General features: G+C 40.7%; 1 protein-coding gene across 4 annotated transcripts in view; it reads right to left on the reverse strand.

The window, feature by feature from the left end:
- The window catches only part of col8a1a (collagen, type VIII, alpha 1a), a 131,993-nt gene that overhangs the window by 55,633 nt on the left and 52,199 nt on the right, over positions 1 to 24,161 (reverse strand). For 2 of the 4 annotated variants that reach the window (XM_059968575.1, XM_059968576.1), the window contains exon 2: positions 10,405 to 10,531. The exons of 1 other annotated variant lie outside the window; for it this stretch is intronic. The gene's annotated coding sequence lies outside the window, so the exon portion shown is untranslated. Of the gene's footprint in view, positions 1 to 6,899; positions 7,014 to 10,404; positions 10,532 to 24,161 lie in introns of those variants that run through there. One more of the 4 variants, XM_059968578.1, reaches the window with a different exon arrangement.

Here is a 24,161-nt window from a genome sequence, read left to right on the forward strand (position 1 = left end):
TTCTCTAAATGCCCATAGATCCTATCCCTAGGAATCTTTTCCAACAGCTTTCCCACCACAGACGCAAGGCTCACTGGTCTATAATTACCTGGACTATCCCTACTACCTTTTTTGAACAAGGGGACAACATTCACCTCCCTCCAATCCTCCGGTACCATTCCCATGGACAATGAGGACATAAAGATCCAAGTACGAGGTTCAGCAATCTCTTCCCTTGCCTTGTGGAGCAGCCTGGAGAATATTCCATCAGGCCCCGGGGACTTATCCTAATGAAGTGTGTTCATCATCACTTGTACAAAATAAAATGTGGATTGTGATCAAAAAGATCTCAAAAATCTTACTTTAAGAGGAGGAATGAGACCACTTTTGCATTAGTTACAAGCTTAGCTCTGTCTTCAATCGATCTATGCCACTACTAGGCAGCCTGAATCAATGATCTTCCTCCTTTTGGGTTCCAGGAATTTTTCATTACTGCTGTGACATTGATGTACTTGTAAACAATTTTTTCCCCCACACTTGATGGATCCACAATAAAAGATACATTTACAACATCTATATATAACCATATAACAATTACAGCACGGAAACAGGCCATCTCGGCCCTTCTAGTCCGTGCCGAATGCTTACTCTCACCTAATCCCACCTACCAGCACTCAGCCCATAACCCTCCATTCCTTTCCTGTCCATATACCTATCCAATTTTTTTTTAAATGACAAAATCAAACCTGCCTCTACAACTTCTACCAGAAGCTCATTCCACACAGCTACCACTCTCTGAGTAAAGAAGTTCCCCCTCGTGTTACCCCTAAACTTTTGCCCCTTAACTCTCAACTCATGTCCTTTTATTTGAATCTCCCCTACTCTCAATGGAAAAAGCCTATCCATGTCAACTCTATCTATCCCCCTCATAATTTTAAATACCTCTACCAAGTCCCCCCTCAACCTTCTATGCTCCAAAGAATAAAGACCTAACTTGTTCAACTTTTCTCTGTAACTTAGGTGCTGAAACCCAGGTAGCATTTTAGTAAATTTCCTCTGTACTCTCTCTATGTTGTTGACATCTTTCCTCTAATTCAGTGACCAGAACTGTACACAATACTCCAAATTTGGCCTCACCAATGCCTTGTACAATTTTAACATTACATCCCAACTCCTATACCCAATGCTCTGATTTATAAAGGCCAGCATACCAAAAGCTTTATTCACCACCCTATCCACATGAGATTCCAACGAGATTAGCACTATCATTTAGAGTTGGATCTTGCTTACTTATGACAGGAATCAGAATATTATGCCAAGCGAACAATTTTTATGCATGTTAGCTTCACCACGAAGGAAGTTGACAGGAGGTTGTTAAAATGAAGAGTTGTTTTAAACTAGCACTAAGAGTTCTGTTTAAAAAGAAAGACCAGAAGGTAGGCCAGAACTGCAGGCCGGTTAGTTTAACATTTATTGCTGGCAATATGCTAGGGTCAATAATCAAAGAGAAAATAACTAATCATTTGGGGAAGCTAAGCATAATCAGGCCCAGGTTTCCTAACATGCAAAACACACTCGACAAATTTTCTTGAATTCTCTGAATTATATGACCGGAAGTTCATAAAGGGGAACCTCAAAGATATGTGGTTAGCAATGTTCTACTCTACATTCAGGTCAGTTTGGCTGAGCACAGCAATAAATTCACAGATCAGAAACAGAATCAGGTTTAATATTACAGTTATGTTGTGAAATTTGTTGTCTTTGTGGCAATAAATAATAGAGAAAAGAAACTGAATTACTATATATAAAAATATTTAAATAAGTAGTACAAAAACAAAATTTTAAAAAAGTAGTGAGGTTGTATTTATGGGTTCAATGACCATTCAGTAATCTGATGGTAGAAGGGAAGCTGTTTCTGAATCGCTGAGCATGTGCCTTCAAGCTCCTGTACCTCCTCCCTGATGGTAGCAATGAGAACAAGGCATGTCCTGGGTGATGGGAATCCTTAATGACAGATGCTACCTTTTTGAGGCATCTCTCCTTGAAAATGTCCTGGATACCATGAAGGCTAGTGCCCATGATGAAGCTGACTAAGTTTATAACTCTCTGCTGCTTATTACGATCCTGTACAGTAACCTCCACCCCGCCCCATATCAGAATGTGATACAGCCAGTTATAATGCTCTCTCTGCTACATCTGTAGAAATTTGTTGTGTCTTTGGTGATATACTAAATCTTCTCAAACTCCTATCAAAATATAGTTGTTGTTGTGCCTTCTTTGTAGCTGCATCGATATGTTGGGCCCAGGTCAGATCCCCAGAGGTGTTGACACCCAGGAACTTTCTGGTCCACCACTAATTCTTTGGTCTGATTGACATTGAGTGCAAGATCGTTGCTGCAACACCACTCAACCAACTGATCTACGAGATCCAAGGCCACGTGAGGAGTCAATGAGATCATCTCCATCATAGACTTATTGCGTCGATGATGATGAGGAGACATTTGGAAGAGAGAAGGATCGGCTGGTTGAGTGGTGTCGCAATAACAACACTGCAGTCAACGTCACCAAGATCAAATAAATGATTGTGCCTTTCAAGAAGGGGAAGTCAAGAAAACACGCACCAGCCCACTGAGGGGCCAGTGGTGGTAAGGGTGAGCAGCCTCGGGTTCTGGGTGTCAACATCCAAGAGGATTCTATCCTTTGTTGCAATCATGAAGGCATGCCATCGCTCTATTGCATGAGGAGTTTGGGGAGATCTGGTACGTCAAAGACTCTTGCAAAGACGTATAGTGAAGAGCATCACAGCCTAGTATGAAGGCACCTGTGCACAGGATAGCAAGTAGCTGCATAGGGCTATAGGCTCAGCCAGCTTCATCACTGGCATAACCAGAGGTCATCTTAGGGGTGGTGCCTGAAGGCGGCAGTGTTCGTTACCAAGACCCTTACATCTAGAACATTCTTTCTCCTCATCACTTCCATTGCAGAGGAGGGACAGGAGCCTGAAGAACCACACTCAATGATTCAGAAACAGCTTTTTACCCTCCACCATCAGATTTTTGAATGGTCCGTGAAAATTAAATCATCATTCCTTTTATTGTGTTATTTAATTTTGTAGATTTTAGTAATTTTACGCCATTCCACTGTAGCGCTGCCACAAGACACAAACGTCATGTCATGAAGCCCAGATCATTAGATACATTTAAGGTGAAGATAGATAAATATTTCAAAGATTGAGGAATGAAGGGCTAAGGAGAACTGACTCAGAAGAGTAATCGAGACCAGCATAGACCAGCCATGATCATATTGAATGACAGGCAAGCTTGGTGGGTCAGATGACCTCCTTCTGCTCTTGGAATGATTTTAAGACCTCTAATAATGCACAGGAGTTCTCAAAGGGTGATTTATCTCTATCTTCATAAAATCTCCATTATTGTAAAATAAACCCACACAAAGAAGCCTGCTAAAATTCACCTACAATCATTGTTTTGGGACTTTTTCTCACTTTCCATTTTCTTTTATTCAGTCCAGATATTCTATGTGATGGCCTACAGTCAATTTATGTAAAAACTGGAGGATTTTGCATCTGGTGAGAAATACCAAATAAAACCTTTTGAACATGATTGCGTTCCTGTTTTGCTATTGGCCCTTATTCAAGTGAATAATGTTTTCCAGGTTGAGTCCTCTAAAGGTTCTCTAAGATTCCTTTGTACTTTTGTTACACATAATTACCATGGATACACAAAATGTTTGTGATACAAATCTCTAGCTTGGTTCTTTAAAATGTCAGCTTTGTTTTGAAAGGCCATTGACATAGAAATTCAGGAAGTGTAGAAAGAGTCCTACTAACTGTTTCACTAAGCCTCATGCAGAAACTTCATCAGTTCATGAGGCCCGAGGCAATGCACATGTACCAGTACCTTGCTAAATACCAGAAGCCAAGAACAAGAGTGTTAATGGAATTAATGCTAAAAGCAGTCAAAGTAGCATGGCTTATTCACAGATATAAACACGAGAAAGTCTGCACATGCTGGAAATCCAAAACACACAAAATACTGGAGGAACTCTGTACGTCCTGAAGAAGGGTCTTGATCTAAAACATTTACTTCTATAGATGCTGCCTGTCTCATTGACCGATATGCTGCCATTCAGGGAGGATGGCATAGGTCCTGCCCCCATTGTTTGTGTTGTGCCACAAATCTGGTAAATGCCCAATGCACTGCTATTACTTTCATTTTTTGTACATGGTAAACTGTGCAATTTCTGCCTCCTTTGATGTGTGTGATAAATACAGAAGAGGACAGACTTCTCAGGGGCAGGCAGCACTGAAAACCTGAAGTACAGCATGTAGCACATCTTGGCAACCCAGTGATAAAATATATTGTAACTTCTTCTGTCAGTGTCACATTTTTACAGACTTATCAAACACTGAGCTCTCTCCACACATAACGGAGTATTCAGGGACACTCCATTCACAGACAACAGATATGCATCGTTCCAACAGACTGGAAGTTGTTTCAGTGGTCCGGTTATATTGGCTCAGCAACCTTCAACAATTCTTCATTTGTCTTTGTTTATTCATGATTAAAACTTTGCTGTTTGACATATGTTGGCACTGTAGAAATAAACTGGCAAGGAAGCCATTCTCAAACTATGTAAAGCATCATTCTTGAAAATGGGTAATATAATACAAGGGAGAGAAACTGAAATCACACACTAGACACAGGAAGTCAAGGTCTGAGTACTGTGACACGCCATTACATATAAAAAAGAAACTTGTTTTTCGGATTCCCATTGGAATTTTGCATCTTGCACAATATAGAATAAAATCAAGTCTTTTTAAACATCTCTTGTACACCATGTTTAATTAGAACATAAATGAAGAGGAAATATAATCAAAGTTCAGTTTAGACAGAAACTGCATGTCAGAAAGTCAAATGGAATGTATCTGGAATGCACAGTATATCAATCAAGCCAAGTGAGATTTTGAAAGAGTTAATTTATGAAAGTTTGACTAAACATTCAAAGTCTTAAAGATTCCTCAAGCTTTGTTTAAAGGCTTATGTTAATCTCTCTGTATTTTCTCTCTATTTATGCACTATAAAATTCTTTGCTTCTGCAAGTTCTCTTTGAACCAATTTATATTTTCTTTCCACTTAGTCAGTAGTCCAATTGTTTTCCGCTTCCACCATTTATTTTTAGTTAATCTTCAGTACAAGTAATTAATAGATAAATAAAGATTTCATGGTAGGAACACTTGTTTCATTCTACTTTGCACTCCAATAATTATTTGAAAATTTAGTCCAGGTTGCAAAGAATCAAATAGAACTATTCTGAATTACTGAATCTGATTGGACTATGAAGTTTGAGGCAAAAGTTCTTTGATATTTGACATGCCTGGAAAACCACAACTCTTGTCAAGACCACGGAAGGCTTTGTCTTGGAGTGCTAATGGTGAATGTGCCAATAACGTATACAACTCCTAAAGGAGAGAGTAACGGCACATAATACCCGTCATTGTGCATAATAAATGTTTGTTCAGAGTTACAATAAGCAGCAAGGCAAGAGCCCTCACTCCATTTTTGTTTCTTTTTTTCTCTATGGAAACCTCTCTACAGTGACCTCATTTACGTTGTTCACAAGGTTTTTATTTGAGGCTTTCTTCTTAAATGAATTGAACCTCAGACATTAAATTCTTGGACCGAACATCAGTCATGCAAGTTGCCAGAAAAAAAATTCTCAGACTCTCACAAACACAATGTCCTCCTAGGTTCTGTGGGAAGAGTTCAAGAATGCTTAACAGCTTGGAATGAAATACCAGCACACACTCTTTTGAAGGTATCTATTTCACAAATTGCCACTTCTGAATCAAATTAAATCAAGTCCTTTAGAAAATATGTGGCTTAGCTTACCCTCGGAGACCCTGGTTACCTTTATTTATGTTTCAAGAACATCAAACAAAAGATACACACACTTTTGACAATGCACAGTCTGTGTGACATGATCTACCTATTAAATATCTGCAGTTAACAGTTCCTTATTATCCAATGTCCATGTGCAAATGAGATTCCCACCCGACCTCCTACCCTCAACAATCACTGCTCCTGTAACTTCTCTTTGGCTTTGTGGTTCGCACCCATGCATTTATTAGTAAAGCTATTATAATCAGCTGGCTCCAAACTAAAACGTCTGTTAAGTCCAAAAGCAAGCCCTGTTGTGAAAAGATTGGATCTATAAAGCTGGATTGCGAAGCTTATATATTGCAAGGAAATAAGGAGACTTGAGAGTAAGACCTGTTGTGAATGTAGAACTTAGAGCAGATCAGAAGACAGTGATATGCTAAACTGGTCAGTCCAAAAGATTTCATGTTTGGGTAAAGGCCATCGTAGCATAGCGGTTAATGTGACGCTATTACAGCTCATGGCAGAGTTCAGAGTTCAATTCCAATGTCCTCTGTAAGAAAGTCCATATGTTCTTCCATATGTGTGCACATTTCCTACCACATTTCATAGAGATTGGTTAGGGGGTTAATTGGTCATTGTAAATTTTCCTGTGATTAGGATAGGGTTAAATCAGTGGGCCAGAAGGACTTGTTCCATGCTGTATCTCTAAATAAAATAAATTAATTAATTAAACCGACTTCCGTTCATGTTTACCCAGTATCTTGTCACATATCACCTGCCAGCCACAACATAGAGAACATCTGTGCCAAACAAAATTCCAAATTAAAATAAGTCTCCTTTCCCTGTATACAATTCATATCGTTCCATTCTCTGCATGTTCACAGATCTAAAATTCTCTTAAATGTCATTATCACAGCTGTGTCCACCACTAACCCCTGGCAGTACATTCCAGGCACATACAACTCTCTTAAAAATAACTTCCTCCCTTTCATGTATGTCAGTCTCAACACGTCAACTCACCACAATTATTATTGTCCCAAGCCGGTATTCACACTGGTCAACATTTCCCCTAGACACAGTCTCGGAGATGATTAGTGCATCCAGAATCTGGGTGAGATCTCGAAAATGCACGAGGACCCTTTTTCTTCAACTTTCTTAGGCAAGTTCCATTGCCAGTATTAGGATTAGCCTCTTCATTTGTATGTGACCAATTTCTAAGCCTTGGTCTTTGACCCATTTATATTGCTTAAGCCAGCTGCTTTATCCCGTTTGGAAAACTGCAACTCATAAAAATGTCTCAATCACAGAATTCAAGAGTAACAGGGAGCCAAATTAAGTAATAAAAGTTTATTTAGCCACAGCGCATATGTTACTCTTTCTCATGACCCAACATCCAGATGTAAAATGTCTCCATCATCCCAAATTTTCTGTTTATTTTGTTCTTTTTTGCCTTCTACAATTCTCCTTTCATACCCAAATAAACTTGTTATTACAGTTTATACAATTACAGGTCAATCTTCTATAATGCAGCACCATTGGGACCTGAGGAGTGGCGGATTAGTGAAAATGCCGAATTACAGAAGGATCACATTAAGCAATAGCTAACCGCCTCATCATACATTTAAAATGTCATGTAAATCAATACAAGTCAGATAATAATGAAACAGAAATATTAAATGAGTAGCAAGTGAAATTTTAATAAAGTAATACAGGCACAGATAAAATAAAGGGTACAGGTAAATGTACAGGAATTAACTTATACAGAACAGTTGAGCACTTCCACTTCTAAAGTGAGACGTTTAATATACCTTCAGGCAAAGTTACAAGTCTGCAAGTTTGGGGTTGTCAGGATCATTGACATCTTCATCTTGAAAAATGAGTGAAGCATCAGGATCTGGCGCAGAAAGTGGCACAACAGTTTCTTCAAAACCTGTTGATGATGGTGGCGGCACATCTGGGTGAGCAGAAGCAGAAGTCGGAGAAAGGAGGTCTTCCATACGCCACATTTCACGCAACCGCCAGGCGGCCGGGGATTCGGCGCTGGGCTCTTCCCTCTTCACTCACAGTTACTGAGGGAATCCTCATTAGTTTCTCTGTTTAGTAATATGCTTAAATTCAGTGGGTCTGAGCGGAGGTCGTAGACAAAAGAGAACAGAGCGCCGGCTGGGTGGCGTTGGAGGGCAGTGCACGACTGCTGGCAGGTGGGCAAGAAGGCGGACCGACCCAGCGTGTGCCAGCTCCCCCGCCGCTGGCAAATGAGATGGGCAGGTGCCAGGTAGCCGCGCCTCACACAAGTGATATTAATAAATGGAGGAAAACGAGCAGGAATTGCCTGTCTGTGTTTACAAGAGTGCACCAATACATGAACAGATCGAGCGCAACCAAAACAATACGCAGCAGATTGGTAAGGTGGCCTGGGAAACTTGAAATTACAGTTGCGCGGAAAGTTTGAAATCAGTGCCGGATTATCAAAGGAACCGGATTATAGGTAGTCAGATTAGTGAAGGTCGACCTGTAGCAATATTTTAATAATATAGAAGAACAATCCTATGTTGAGTTAGGTAGCATTAATAGCAACTGCAGTTTTACTAATTTTCTATCTTGATCTCACTGACTGGACCAGGTTTGTTTCTTAATTGCTTGCTAAGTAATTTTAGAGACAGTCTTATTTTGTGGGTCTCAAGTTACAGAAAGGGTGAGAACTACAAATTTTCTTCTCTGCTGGTATTTGATGGACATTATGGGCTAAACAGCCTGTTTCTGTGCTGTAAGGCATTAGGAATATCCTTGAACCAGATGTTTGTCTCTCCCCCCCCCCCCCCCCGAAAGATCCATTGGTTTTGTAGTCACCATAAGTGATTCTAGATTTTTAACTTCATTATACTCTTCAAGATCCAGAGCTAAAATATGGATCTTAATTCCAGTTCCCATTCTGACATGTTGATCCATGGCCACCCCTTGTGCCAAGATGAGGCCACACTTGGGGTGATGCAGAACACCTTATGTTCTGTCTGGGTAGCCTCCAACCTGTTAGCATGAATATCAATTTCTTCTTCAGGTAAAATATTTCTTCCTCCCCTCTCTTCCTCTGTTCCCCAACTGTGACCTTTTACCTCTTCTCACCTGCCTATTAATTTCCACTGAGTCCCCTCCTCCTTTCCATTCTCCCCTGGTCCACTATTCTCTCCTATCATATTCTTTCTTCTCCTATCCACCTGGCTTCACCTATCACTTTCTAGTCACTCTCCTAGCCCTCTCCCCACCATTTTATTCTGGCATTTTACCCCTTCCTTCTCAGTCCTGAAGAAGGGTCTCAGCCCAAAATGTCAACTGCTTATTCACATCCACAGATTCTGCCTGACCTGCTGAGTTCCTGCATGTCTCTGTGTCTCTCAGTCTGGACCTTGCCTGATACCAACTATAGTTGCATCTTTTGTAGATGTGAAGTACTAAACAAGCTGGTTCCACCCACCCCTGCCCACTTACCTCTCCTAACTCTCTCTGAGCCCAGCACCAAGACAAGACAAATAGGTCAACAGGAAACAAACCTCAGGCATGGTGCACTGAACGCTCAACTCTGCAAGAATCTGATGCAAGGGATTGGCTTCCAAAGGCTTGTTAAATGTCTGATTATGGGAGCCAGTGCAATACACTTAAAGACCTTTTTTCGAAAGGAATGTTGGATAGAATAGATAAAATACTGACAAATAATTAATAATATTTTAATAAAGAAAGGTAAAAATCAAGTATATCTCCACACTTGACATTGTCGGCAATGTCAAGTTCAGCAATGCTAACATCACAGCAGAAAGTCACTGGTCCACCAATGGGTTTGGGGGAGGTGGGGAAAGCAGGGAACAGTCAGAAACATTGATATCTTACCCCACGAATACCAGCTATCAATCAATACTACACACATCATTATTTTTATACTGAGTGAAAACTACCCGCTTGACAATGATAGCTGTTAAAAATCGACAGGCTAACTAATTTCGTAGGTTCACTAATTCAAAGGATTGTTGAGGTTATCAGCTGCAAAGTCAAATAACTAGTTAAAAAGGTACATTTCCACATGTAGCATCAAATTAAATTGGCCAAAGTATTTGAAAGACAAGTTACTTAAGGAAAAGAGAAACAGAATTGGAACAGCAGGCTCCAAAGGCCAAATGCACAGTGAGGTCAGCGAGTAATCTGTCCTGTAATTTATTCAGTTCTGAATGTAATACAGAGACTTAAATTATCCTTTTACGTTCTAATTCCATGAAGCAAAAAAATTGTCAGATTGTTTTTTTTAAAAAAAGTTAGACCACTGTTGCCCCTGAATTTGATTAACAGCAATACTGCAGTAGAAAATAAAATGTCAATACTTGAGTCAGCCAAACCATTCTCTTTTAAGTAAAATATAATGTTTTGCCTGCTGTTTGCTGTACCTTTGGCCATCATATATTCAGGGAGATAAGCAGTTCTCTACCCATATCTTGTTCTTGAATTGATCTCTGAGTGATTTTATTCGTTAGTTACTTACTTGCCCTTCCTATGACCCTTTGGGTTTCACTCCTCTGGTGCTGCTGGAGATGAATTATGGAGTTTTGTTTTAGGTCCAATTGATCAAATATTTTGGTCTTCTGATTTACTGGTAGAGGCTGGTAGATCTGCAAAGAATATGTTTTAAGAAATCAAACTTTAAACCAGGTTTCCTGTAAATATGTCAAAGTCAAACTTACAGCCAGACCTCCAGTCTTTATTTCCTGCTTACCTTACAGATAACAGCTTCACTTCCTTTCAACCCTTTGCTGTGACTTTATCAAAGATAATAAACAATAGACAGTAGGTGCAGGAGTAGGCCATTTGGCCCTTCTAGCCAGCACTCTGTATGAAATGCATCTTTTAAGTAAAGTGGGAAGTTGTGAAGAATTTGTGTCAAATCAAATGCCCAAAACCAGAATACTGAAATAGCCTCCAAACTCTCTCATAGGAGAATATAACCTGGTGGATAGAGAAAAGATTCAGCTCAAAACTCCTGGGGGTCTCTGGCTCACAACTGGAAGTGGAGAAGGAACATGCAGGATTATAAAGAACCACAAGGCATACAACAAAAGCATGCAGGTTCCCTATCTACCCATTTAACTGCACTGAGACACCATAAGTCCCAGTTGCTTGATTCTACAATTCGCTTCAAAGCCAACAAAATGAAAGTAAATCAAATTCAAAGTACTGCTTTGTCATCCTCTCATAGGAAGGTAGACGTATAAGGATGCAAATATTCAACTTAATGTGGTGTAAAAAAAATTTAATATCCTTTCTCTTAGTTTCCTGTCCAATTAAGCCATAATCCTCATGCATAATGTTGCATAGCTTCTCGACAACCTATCAAAATGGCGGCTTCCTCTACAGTCTGAGAACAAAGCTTTCAAATTAAGAAGTCTGGTCTATCTCCAGTTATATTGTGAATGGCTCTTTACATAGAATCTGCTAATTAATAAATACATTCAAGCCTCCAGTGAAATAAAGCTCCAAATGTTAATTTAAAATGTGGCAGAAGGACAGTTTGATTTCAGAAATGAGGTGTTTTTTTTAAAGACAACCAATGAAATCTTGAAAAATTGCTTGTGATTCTTATTAATATATCAATTTTAATTCAACAGATTAGCACTTTCATGGTTTCCTCTTTGTTTCAATAGACAATAGACAGTAGGTGCAGGAGTAGGCCATTCAGCCCTTCTAGCCAGCACCACCATTCACTGTGATCATGGCTGATCATACACAATCAGTACCCCGTTCCTGCCCTCTCCCCATATCCCTTGACCCCACAATCTATAAGAGCTCTATCTAACTCTCTCTTGAATGCATCCAGAGACTTGGCCTCCACTGCCTTCTGGGGCACAGCATTCCACATATCCACCACTCTCTGGGTGAAAAAGTTTTTCCGCATCTCTGTTCTAAATGGCCTACCCCTTATTCTTAAACTGTGGCCTCTAGTTCTGGACTCACCCATCAGCGGGAACATGCTTCCTGCCTCCAGTGTGTCCAATCCCTTAATAATCTTATATGTTTCAATCAGATCCCCTCTCATCCTTCTAAATTCCAGAGTATACAAGTCCAGTCGCTCCAATCTTTCAACATATGACAGTCCCACCATTCCGGGAATTAACCTTGTGAACCTACGCTGCACTCCCTCAATTGCAAGAATATCCTTCCTCAAATTTGGAGACCAAAACTCTACACAATACTCCAGGTGGGTTCTCACCAGGGCCCTGTACAGCTGCAGAAGGACCTCTTTACTCCTATACTCAATTCCTCTTGTTATAAAAGCCAGCATGCCATTAGCTCTCTTCCATTGACTGATGTACAAGAACACCTAGATCTTGTTGTACTTCCCCTTTTCCTAACTTGACTCCATTTAGATAGTAATCTGTCTTCCTGTTCTTGCCACCAAAGTGGATAACCTCACATTTATCCACATTAACCTGCATCTGCCATACATTTGCCCACTCACCCAACCTGTCCAAGTCACCCTGCATTCTCATAACATCCTCCTGACATTTCACACTGCCACCCAGCTTTGTGTCATCAGCAAATTTGCTAACATTACTTTTAATCCCTTCATCTAAATCATTAATGTATATTGTAAACAGCTGCGGTCCCAGCACCAAACCTTGCGGTACCCCACTGGTCACAGCCTGCCATTCTGAAAGGGACCTGTTAATCACTACTCTTTGTTTCCTGTCAGCCAGCCAATTTTCAATCCATGTCAGTACTCTGCCCTCAATACCATGTGCCCTAATTTTGTCCACTAATCTCCTATGTAGGATTTAATCAAAAGCTTTCTGGAAGTCCAGATACACTACATCCACTGGCTCTCCCTTGTCCATTTTCATAGTTACATCCTCAAAAAACTTCAGAAGATTAGTCAAGCATGATCTTCCCTTCATAAATCTATGCTGACTCGGACTGATCCTTCTACTGCTATCCAAATGTGTCGTAATTTCCTCTTTTATAATTGACTCCAGCATCTTTCCCACCACTGACATCAGGCTAACCGGTCTATAAATTCCCTGTTTTCTCTCTCACTCCTTTCTTGAAAAGTGGGACAACATTAGCCACCCTCCAGTCAGCAAGAACTGTTCCTGAATCTATAGAACATTGGAAAATGATTACCAATGCATCCACGATTTCTAGAGCCATAATAGAACAATAAGCAGGCTGTTCGTTCCCTTTGGCCTGGACATTCCAATCAACACCTTAACTACATTTCCCTTGCCTTTGCTGCATTGCCCCCATGCTCTGACCTAACAGAAATCTAACCATTTAAATCTTCAACGTCGAGAACAATCTGACTGACTGAGATTTAGACATTCACAACTTTAATTCACTCCTAAATGGCCCAGCTCTTTCGGTTATGAACTCCCTCACCCAGAACAAATATCTTACTCTATAAAATCTCTTTCAAGCTCCTCGATTAGATCACCCACCAATCTTCTAAGATCAAGGAAACACAAAGTTAATGCAACCAGTACCAAGAATTTAACTTATAGTAAAGATATCATTCTGGTATCCCTACTGAAGCTAATATTTAATCACTCCCCACTCCCTCAGTCTTTATATTTCCTTATGACAGAAGAGGCCACTTCACCCCCATCAAGCCTAAGCTAAACCTAGATCATTCCCATCAATCCCATTTCATATGCATCTTTCTGCTACCTATAATCTCCCTCATTTCTGAACCATGGTGTCCAAAATTGAACCTAGGACCTCAAAAAGCACCTAACCAACATTTTTGACATCATGACCTTACCTTTTCATTCCAAACATTAGAAATAAATTCCAAGCTTTCAACCTGTTTGCTTACTTATTTGTACCTGTGCATTAATAGTTTTTCCAGAGAATTTTAATTTTCCAATCAGCTACAACCTCAGTATTCTTTTCTTTACATCATAAATCAATATCCTCACTAGTCTGACTTTTAAAGTAAGGTGCAGTTTTGGGTTTCTCCCTGAGATTTTTCCATTGCAAAGAATTTACATTCTGGAATTAGGGGCACGGCTTCTGCAACTCAGAAGCTAAGATCCTTTGTTAGTGTGCTAAACCTTCCCATCAGTACAGCGGTAGCACTTGTATTGAAACTGCAGAAGAGGCAGCATGATTAGCTGCAACAAATGTGTTAGCATGTTCATTCAAAAGGCAGTGGTAAATAAACTAAGTGGGTTTCCATGAGTGCACTCCCATTTAATTTCAGCTGCCTCTACTCAACAGTTTAGCAATCAGAGAAGGCCTTTTAAAAAAGGCATGTTTTGTATGGCTGCTCCAGAGAGAGAGAGAGAAAGAAAACTCCTTTTGAGATTCACCAAATGGCCATTCTCTCACCTCACAAGCAGAGGCAGACAAGGAAGAAAATCACCCAGACAGGAGAAGGGGTTGCTCAGGGAACAACACCACACCTGGCTGCAGAAGAGCAGTCAATCTATTGAGGTGAGGCAACAATGTGGCACCCACTATTTGAGTATGCCTGTAATTAAATTCTACGAAAAAAAGCTCTCTTTGCTGGTTTGAGTACTTCTGAGCAATTTATGCATTAGCCATGCCCAGTTTCAGAGGTGCCCTTTGAGGTGCACTGTGTGAACCAAATGAATACTGGGGGAAAAAAAAACAGGAAATGGCTCTTTGGCACCCGATGTCTGTGCTGCTCAACAGAGAGTTGACAGAGAGGACATACATGCCAAAGAAGAGGCCACAGTGTAAATTAAGAACCCAAGACATTAGAAGTATGGTAGCATAGATTGAAAACTGGCACTCACGTAGCAAAACGAAAGGTAGAATGTGGGACACAACTAGAGGAATAGCTCAGGAATCAGTTTGTGGCCCTCAATTTTGTATCATTCATCTTAAAGACTTTGAGGAAGGAACAATGTAATGTTTACAAGTTGCTGATGACAAAAATAGGTGGAGTGGCATGTTATGATGAGAGCATTACGATTCAATCATGGGATATAGATAAATTGGGTGACTGGACAAAAACCTGATTGCTAGAGCTTCATGTGGAGAAGTGTAAGTTTTTACATATCAGTACAAGGAAGCAAAAAGATAAATTACAATATTGTCCAAATGGAAGGGTGGGTGAGGTGGGGGGAGAGACAGACAGACAATAAGTGACTCTCAGAGACATCTAGGTGTTCTTGAACACGAACTGTGAAGAGTTAGCAGGCAGGTCCAACAAGTGCTTAAGAAGACAACAGTATTTTGGTCTTTATTGAGAAGGGATCGGGGTGTAGAATTATTGTTTTTCTTGTAGTTTAACTTTCTGATGCTTGCCTGTATTTTTATATAATCACCTATGTATGTGAAATTGTTCAATGATTTTTCCAGTAATTACAGTACAGCTGATTCTCCATTTTTCTATAAACTTCTTAGTCAAGTTAAGTCACTTTTTATTGTCATTTCGACCATAACTGTTGGTACAGTACATAGTAAAAACGAGACAACGTTTTTCAGGACCATGGTGTTACATGAAACTAGACAAGTACAAAATCTAGACTGAACTACGTAAAAAACAACACAGAAAAAAACTACACTAGACTACAGACCTACCCAGGACTGCACAAAGTGCACAAAACAGTGCAGGCATTACAATAAATAATAAACAAAACAATAAGGCAGTAAGGTGTCAGTCCAGGTTCTGGGTATCGAGGAGTCTGATAGCTTCAGGGAAGAAACTGTTACATGGTCAGGTCGTGAGAATCCGGATGCTTCGCAGCCTTTTCCTAGATGGCAGGAGGGAGAAGAGTTTGTATGAGGGGTGCATGGGGTCCTTCATAATGCTGCTTGCTTTGCAGATGTAGCGTGTAGTATAAATGTCTGTAATGGCGGGAAGAGTGACCCTACTGATCTCTGCTGTTGTTATCAGCAGGTATCATGTCACATGAATCTGGCTATTTTATAGATTCATAGTGACGGCTGGATTTTTTTTTATCTCTAGTGTGAATTTGAAAAGTTTTAAAGTCTGGTCTTTGTTCACTCAATGCTTCTTCTTGTTCTTGTAACATTTAATAAATTGTCTTGTGAACAATTAGTTTAATGCCTCTTCTTACATCCAAAGAACCTTTAGATTGCAAAAGCATCAGGGTTAAGATTAGGGAGGTGTCGTACAGGGTGTTGGTAATGTCACACCTTGAATACTGTGCACACAGTTTCGGTCCCCTTACCTAAAGAAAAAGGATTGAGCAACAATGGATGCAGTCCAAACTATATCAATTCAGGCCAATTCCTGGGACGAGAGGTTTGTCCTAGCAAGAGATGAGAGACCGTTTTCTCAGAGTTTCGAAGAAAGAGGAGTGACCTTATTGAAATTGATGCACCATCAATAACTCTCCGAGACGTGAGGCGAGATATAGGCTTTTATTGGCTGGAAGAAAGAACAAGCAGCAACTGACCACCACACAACATCCTGGAGACTGAGGCAGGGCTCAGGCTCCAATCACCTTTATACCGGGGTCTGTGGGAGGAGCCACGGGAGTAGTCAGCGGGGGGGGGGGGGGGGGGATGTCCTGACAGGTATATGTAGTTCACCACAGAAACATAAGGCTCTAAGATGACTTGACAAGGTAGATGTAGAGATGTCTTCATGAGAGGGAACTATGAACAAGGGGATATAGTTACAAATAAGTGAAAAGAGGTTCAGTCAGTCATTTAAATTTCTCGTCTCAGAACTTAGTGTATCTCTGGCATTCTCTTCCTCTGAGTGAGATGGAAGACTTATCATTGTAGTTGAGGTGAATTTCTCTTATAGTATGATGGGAGGCTGTACAGCATGGCGTCCAAGCTGGGTTGAGACTGCCCTCTAGTATTCGATTGGTGAAAGGGCAAGCTGGGTTGCATGTATGCATACAGACAGACATACTTTATTGATCCCGAGGGAAATTGGGTTACATTCTTCTGCAGACTGCTGAGAACTGCTTGTTCTTGCCAGTAATAACCATGCACCATCAACTTACGGGACAAGTCACTCAGGGACTTGGACTATACACATTTTTTTATGAGATTCTATATTTACTATCTTATAAATTCCATATGTGCCTTGTGCTGTATATGACTATTGGTACTAATGTCTTGCACCATGGCTCCAGAGGAATGCAGTTTCATTTGACTGTATTCATGTATGGTTGAATAATAATTAAACTTGAACATGAAGGGTTATGGAGAAGTGGCAAAGAGGAGGAATATAGATCAACATAGTTTAACCATGATCACTGAGTAGCAGGGTTTGCTTGAGGGGCCAGATGGTCTACAACTGCTTCTATTTTCCTGTGTTTTGTGTTTGCAATAAAACCATGGCTAGTGCCGTTACCCCATATGCCCTTGCTCCAGAGATGACTAGATTACTGTTTCAGGACAGGCTAAGGAAACTAGGATCCTATTTCCTTGAATTTAGAAGAATTAGAGATCTTATCCAAACTTGTAAAGTTTAAAAAAAAAATAAGAGCTTAACAGATTGGATACCATGAGGAATTTTCTTCCAGATGAAAACTCTACAACAGGGATTCCCAACCTGAGGTCCACGGACCCCTTACCTAATGGCATTGCTCCATGGCATACAAAAAAGGTTGGAAGTCTCTGTTCTGGAGACAGGGGTCACAATCTCAAAACAAGAGGGAGGCTGTTCAGGACAGAGTTGGGGAGAAATTTCTTCACTCAGAGAATGATGAATCTGGAATTCACTATCTTGCAACACTATGGAGGCTCAGTCATTGTTTATTTAAAAAGAAAATGCTTCTAGATGTCTCTATGTAACTCCCTGGTTTAGATTTTTAACTGCTATGCAGTAGGTATTTCATTTTAGCATTTCTGTAAGAGCAGTCTGTTCTGCTTTTAGCACATTTGGGTTTAAGCTAAAGATACAGTGTGTTGTTCAGCTAAGAATGTTGTGTCAGCCAATCAGGATAGTGGAATTGGGAGAAGGTTCTAGAGAACACTGGTTGGAGAGGTTCTTGTGACTGGTGTGGGTGGAGGTCTTTTTGGCAGGAGCTGGGAGAAGACGGGAGGGAAGATGACTGAAGATGCTGTCCCTGTTGGACAAGGCGCTTTGTGCAGATGGATGGCTTCAAGGAGAAAGGACCAATATACTCCCGTGGGGGAGCCCATTTGGTCCAGACGGATTTCAAGTGGCATTTGGTATTGGTGTGTGCTTTCACGCAGACCCTGGGGCCTGCTCATGGGTTTAAGACAACTTCAAAGAGGGCTGTAACTTATGTGCACGTTTGGAGTGGGTTAACTGTAATGCGTACTTCTTATTTTTTCCTTTCTTTTTCCTACTAACTGTTAGATAAAGCTGAAATTTGTAAATTTACTTTCTTTATAACTGTATGCAGTATATGATCTGTTATTTCTTGCTAACAGGTAATTGCACGTAGGCAGTATTTACACAATATTCACCCAGATTGGGGTTCAGGTGGTTGAGACATCCCAACTTCCCAGTTTTGGTGGGACCTTAGTCATGGCAACCAGAGACATAGGGAGTTTGAGAAAGGTGGTTTTCTCACCACTGAGTCCAGTGGTTGTTAGCGAGGGGCTATCGAACCACAGCTCTAGAGCCACCCAGTAAGAAATGGTTTCTTATATATCCCTTAATTCATTTGATTTGGCAAGAAAATGGAGCTGACAATGAAGATCAGCCATTTTGATGATTGGTACATCAGGTTCTCGTTTCTCATGTTCTTACCAGATATCTCAATGACTTGTTATTCTGCCCATGCTCGTTAGTGAGTCTATCAACTCCATCGATTCATTAAGTGAGACATTTATACTTAGAGTCACATGATAAAAATTCCTGACTGTGCAATGTGGCCTTGTGCCTTTGACCACAGAATGAAAAACTCCTGGTTACCATTTTTGATGAACTTTATATCTTTGGCAACATGAGACTATCTGTTTGAACCCTTGGGCCCCAATCATAGGGACTTGGCCAACTTGGCTCCACTGGGCCTGCAGTTCCTGGTAGGGTTTCCTGATACTTGTTAACACAAAGGATCTGAAGACAAATGCTCTTTTTCTTAAAGCAGTTTCTGATTTGGCTTCTGCACATTAATTCTACTGGATAGAAGTGGGTTGATGCAGATGACACGATAACATACTTATACATTTGAAGTTTTAAGCGCACATCTAATTACAAGGCGGTGCATGCGAGCTCGATTTCAACATCGAAGAGAATTTCGGATCGGTACAGTGATGGCAGTGGAATGGAGGGCCATGGTCACAGTGCAGCTCGATGGGAGTAGGCAGTTTAAATGGTTTTGGCATGGACTAGATGGACTGAAGGGACAGTTTCTGTGTTGTACTTTTCTATGACTAAAACAACATGCTGGAAGAACTCAGCAGGTCAGGCAGCACCTATGGAAATGAATAAAGAGTCGATGTCTCGGGCCAGGATACTTCTTGCATCTTATTTCAAGGTAAGATGCCATCAGAGTCCAAACAAACATTTTCAAACCTCAGACACTGTTCCCTTCCGAAATTGCATGAAGCAGCAGGGATAAAGCTGGAGTCTGTTTGCCTTCTGTTAATGGTCACATAATTATGAAACAGATCTAACAAACAGAATACAGAACAAGGCGTTCAGTCCTCCATGCTTGTAGATTGATCATGAAGCAAACCAAAACAAATCTCACCTGCCTGCACAAATCCTTGTCCCTCTATTCCCTAACTTTCTATAATTCAGTCTAAATACTTCTTAAATGCTGTTATCATATCAGCCTTCCTCACCTCTCCTGGTAGTGCAATCCTGGCATCTCTTACTCTCTGCTTAAAACAGAAATAACTTGCCTTGATGCCCTCCAGCATGGGACATATCTACACCCTACCAGAAGCATTCTCAGAATAAGAAACCCAGAGCTTGATTCTCAATCATGAGCAGGAGTGGCCAACATACAGTCACAACATCTGGGAGCGAAGATGGGCTAATGGATGCTGGTGAAGAATTGAAAGGTTTCCTATTCTTTTTTAAAGACAGCTAGATTCTATTTAGCCATACAGTATGGTACAGCCAAAAGAGCCCATGTGATTAATTAACCTACTAACCCATACATCTTTGGAAAATGGGAGAAAGAGGAGCAGCCGGAAGAAGTCCATGTGGTCACAGGGTGAACATGCAAACTTCTTACAGATGGTGGCAGAATTGAACTGGGGTTACTGATGCTGCATTCACATTATACTAACCACTACACTACCACATCACTCTTTGGAGATTAGAGGACTCAAACAAGAATGGCAGCTGAAGTGGGGGGGTCAGGGGGAGGGGAGAAAGGCCCAAGAGCAGAGGAGGCCAGTGCTTTCCCCACTCCCTTTCTCCTTGTCCACGAGAAAAACAATATCGTTTAAAAAATCTCACAGGAAGTTCCATTCACACATCACTGCTCACTGATCTACATTCACTTTCAGTGCTGAGACATCACATTTACCTTACCTCCTTCTCTCTTCTTAAAAACTTAACTCTTAGACCTCCCTCAGTGTTTTTTTTTGTGTGACTCAGTGCTAAATACGACTGCACATGATGTTATTATGCACAATAACAATCCTTTCAAGCGCTGAGAAATTACACTGCATTAAAGGAACCATAGAAATATAAGCTGTTTGATCTGGTTCCAGTTACTGGATCTGTTCTGACAGAAAACCTACCCGTGCTCCTAAGGTAGGTATAAGGAGCATTTGGCTCCCAGTGTAATCTGCAAATTCCCATCAGCTACCCTAGTAGGTAGGGTGCTTTGTGTATGCTTACAACTGATCTACATGGCCTTAGCCCTGCAATTTAAATTAAAAGATGCTTGGATATTTAAGATGCTGGAGAAACAACTTCTTTTGGGTGGATTTAGAGTACAGTATGTATTTTCTGCCAAATAGCTGGCCTAGTGGAGACAGGGTGGAAAACTAGGCCACTAAGTATGGAAATCAGAATGCATTGCATTCACAGACAAGAGAAAATCTGCAGATGCTGGAAATCCAAGCAACACACACAAAATGCTGGAGGAACTCAGCAGACCCAGCAGCATCTATGGCAAAAAGTACAGTCAATGCTTCGGGCCTAAACCTTTCGGTAGGACTGAATTCCTCCAGTGTGTTGTGTGTGTTGCTTCCAGAGCCCAGAATTGTTTTCCCAAACACCCATTCACCAATTAGAGCTTTCAAGGTCCAGACTGCCTTTTGTTGTCAGTGAGGAGTGAAAATCCGTCATGTCATGGAAGCACAACATTCTTAATGGGGTAGAATTCGAAGAGTAATGGCAGCTCAGAACTGGATATGTATGAGGCATTCTGATCTGCAGAAGGCACATGCATCATCATAATCTACACCATCATGGCCCAGCATCTCTCACACTTTGCCATCATCTTCAAACCATATTTAAAACCCCACATAAAACATGAGAAATATCTGTAGATGCTGGAAATCCAAAGCAACACACATTGAGTGCTGGAGGATCTCAGCAGGCCAGGCAGCATCTATGGAAAAAGAGTAAACAGTCATCATTTTGGGCCAAGATCCTTCATCAGGACTAGAAAGAAAGAGGTCAGTGTAAGAAAGTGGGGGAGTAGTACAAGGTGGCAGGTGAAACCACAAGGGGGAGGGGTGAAATAAAGAGCTGAGAAGTCAATTAGTGAAAGAGATGCCTACCAAGTTACGAGCCTGTGGTATTATTGGACAGCATGGCTAGAGCTGATTGATAGAAGACAGCAAGTGGGAATAAAAGGATCCTTTACTGGTTTGCCAGTGACTAGTGGTGTACTGGAGGGTTGGGACCACATCTTCTTATGTTGTATATAAATGATTTAAATAATGGAATAGATAGCTTTGTTGCAAAGTTTACAGATGATATGAAGATTGGTGGAGGGGCAGGTAGTGTTGAGAAAACAGGTAGGCTGAAGGAGGACAGATTAGGAGAACGGGCAAGAAAGTGGCAAATGAAATACAATGTTGGAAAATGCATGGTCATACACTCATGCACTTTGGTAGTAAAATCAATGTGCTTTTTTTAAAGCTGGGTAAAAAATCCAAAAACCTGAGATGCAAAGGGACTTGGGAGTCCTTGTGCAGAACACCCTAAAGGTCAACTTGCAGTTGATAATCAGGAAGGCAAATGTATTGTTGACATACATTTCAAGAGGTCTAGACTACAAGAGCTGGGATGTGATGTCGAGTCTTTATAAGGCTCTGGTGAGGCCTCACCTTGAATATGGTGAACAGTTTTGGGTTTCTCATCTAAGAAAAGATGTGCTGGCATTGGAGAGGGTTAGAGGAGGTTCAGAAGAATGATTCTGGGAACGAAAGGGTTATCATACGAGGAAAGTTTGATGGCTCTGGGCATGTACTTGCTGGAATTTAGAAGGATTGGTGGGGGTGGGGTGGAAATCTCATTGAAACCTTTCAAATGTTGAAAGGCCTTGACAGAGTAGATGTGGAAAGGATGTTTCCCATGGTGAGGGAATCTAGGGACAAGAGGGCACAGTGTCAGGATAGAGGGTGCCCATTTAAAACAGAAATGCTGAGAAATTTCTTTATCCAGAGGATAGTGAATTTGTAGAATTTGTTACCGCAGGCAGCTATGGAGACCAGGTTGTTGGGTGTATTTAAGGAAGAAATATATAGGTTCTTGATTGGCCACTGCATCAGAGATTACAGGGAGAAGGCCAGGGAGCTGGGCTGAGGAGGGGAGAAAAGAATCAACCATTATTGAATGGTGGAGCAGACTTGATGAGCCAAATGGTCCATTCTGTTCCTGTGTCTTATGGTCTTTAGGCATTCTTCTGTTTATAGCACCCCATCTATATTTTCCACGCTCTCAGACAATGCAAGATCCACAGTTATTCAAGTAGCCCACTCCACTTGCTTCCTGACTCTCACTGGCACTCTTTCCCTGGATTCACAATACCAAGCACCCTTTTAATATTATCCACAACCCTCACCTCTCATATCTGAGTCTCTCCACGCTCTTTTCACACAAGATTTCATTCTTGGAATTCTTGGTTCCACAGTAAGAAGAAATAGGTTCATATTGTCCACAGAAATTCCACTGGAAATGATTATCACTTCTGTCCCAAGCGCCTTCTTGATTTTCACTTCAAAGATCAAGCTAGGTGAAAATTCACTCCAGACCTACAGTCCTGTACTTACTGAATTGCCTCAAGAGACAACCAAATTCTACTCAAAGTAAGAACTTTATTCCAGGCCTTTTTTAAAAAAAAATGTTCCACTAATAACAATCATTATTACAACTATAAAATAACAATACAATTACATGAAAGTTTATATAAATGTTTTAAAGCTTTTGTGCTCATTATCAGGTTTATGGGATCTATTTGTGTCCAGTGATCACACAGTTAATTTCCTGCAGCGAAAAGGGGAAGTCTAAGCTTCCCTCTACACTGGCATCTGTCCGCGTGTCAAATGGGCATACTTCTAGTTGGGAATGTATGCAAGCTTCTTAGTTAACTTTCTGGAACCTTGTAGTCCAAGATGCACCTGAATACACCACTCATTGATTTCTATCCCTTAGTTTGCTCATAATTTGTGAGCTCAGCACAGATTTTTTTTCTGTACCAATACGTTTTCTGTAATGGTGCTACAAATTATTTTGTGCAGTTGTAATTTCTACAGGTGTAAGTTTACTGGTCCAAGCAATAAGCTACATATAGAAAGGATTCTCTAAAAATTACAGCTTTCATTTTGCAGTTAAAAATTAAGGAAGGGAAGTTTAGGGGAGACATCAGGGGTAAGTTGTTGTTTTTTTTTAAAAAACACAGAGGGTTGTGAGTGCCTGGAATGACTTGCCAGGGATGGTGGTGGAGGCTAAAACATTAGGGGTATTTAAGAAACTCTTGGACAGGCACATGGATGAAAGAAAAATGGAGGGTTATGGGGTAGTGTGGGTTTAGCACTTTTTTTTAAGGATTATATAGATCGGCACAACATGGAGGCCTGAAGGGCCTGTACTGTGCTGTAGTGTTCTATGGTTCCTGTTGAGAATTGATAATATTAAATTAATTTTAAATAATCTTCAGGCCATCAGTTGACACCCAAGATCACACACACACACACACACTGTGTGTGGAACTCAGCAGGCCAGGAAGTATCTATGGAAAAGAGTGAACAGTCAATGTTTCAGGCTGAGATCTTTCATCAGGACTCAAAATGAAGTGTCTTAGCCCGAAATGTCAACTGTTTACTCTTCTTCATAGATGCTGACTGGCCTTATGAGTTCTTCCAGTATTTTGTGTGTGTTACTTGGATTTTCTGTTGGTTGTA

The sequence above is a fragment of the Hypanus sabinus genome, chromosome 4 (assembly GCF_030144855.1).
Source record: "Hypanus sabinus isolate sHypSab1 chromosome 4, sHypSab1.hap1, whole genome shotgun sequence".
In the NCBI taxonomy this organism is placed as follows: domain Eukaryota; kingdom Metazoa; phylum Chordata; class Chondrichthyes; order Myliobatiformes; family Dasyatidae; genus Hypanus; species Hypanus sabinus.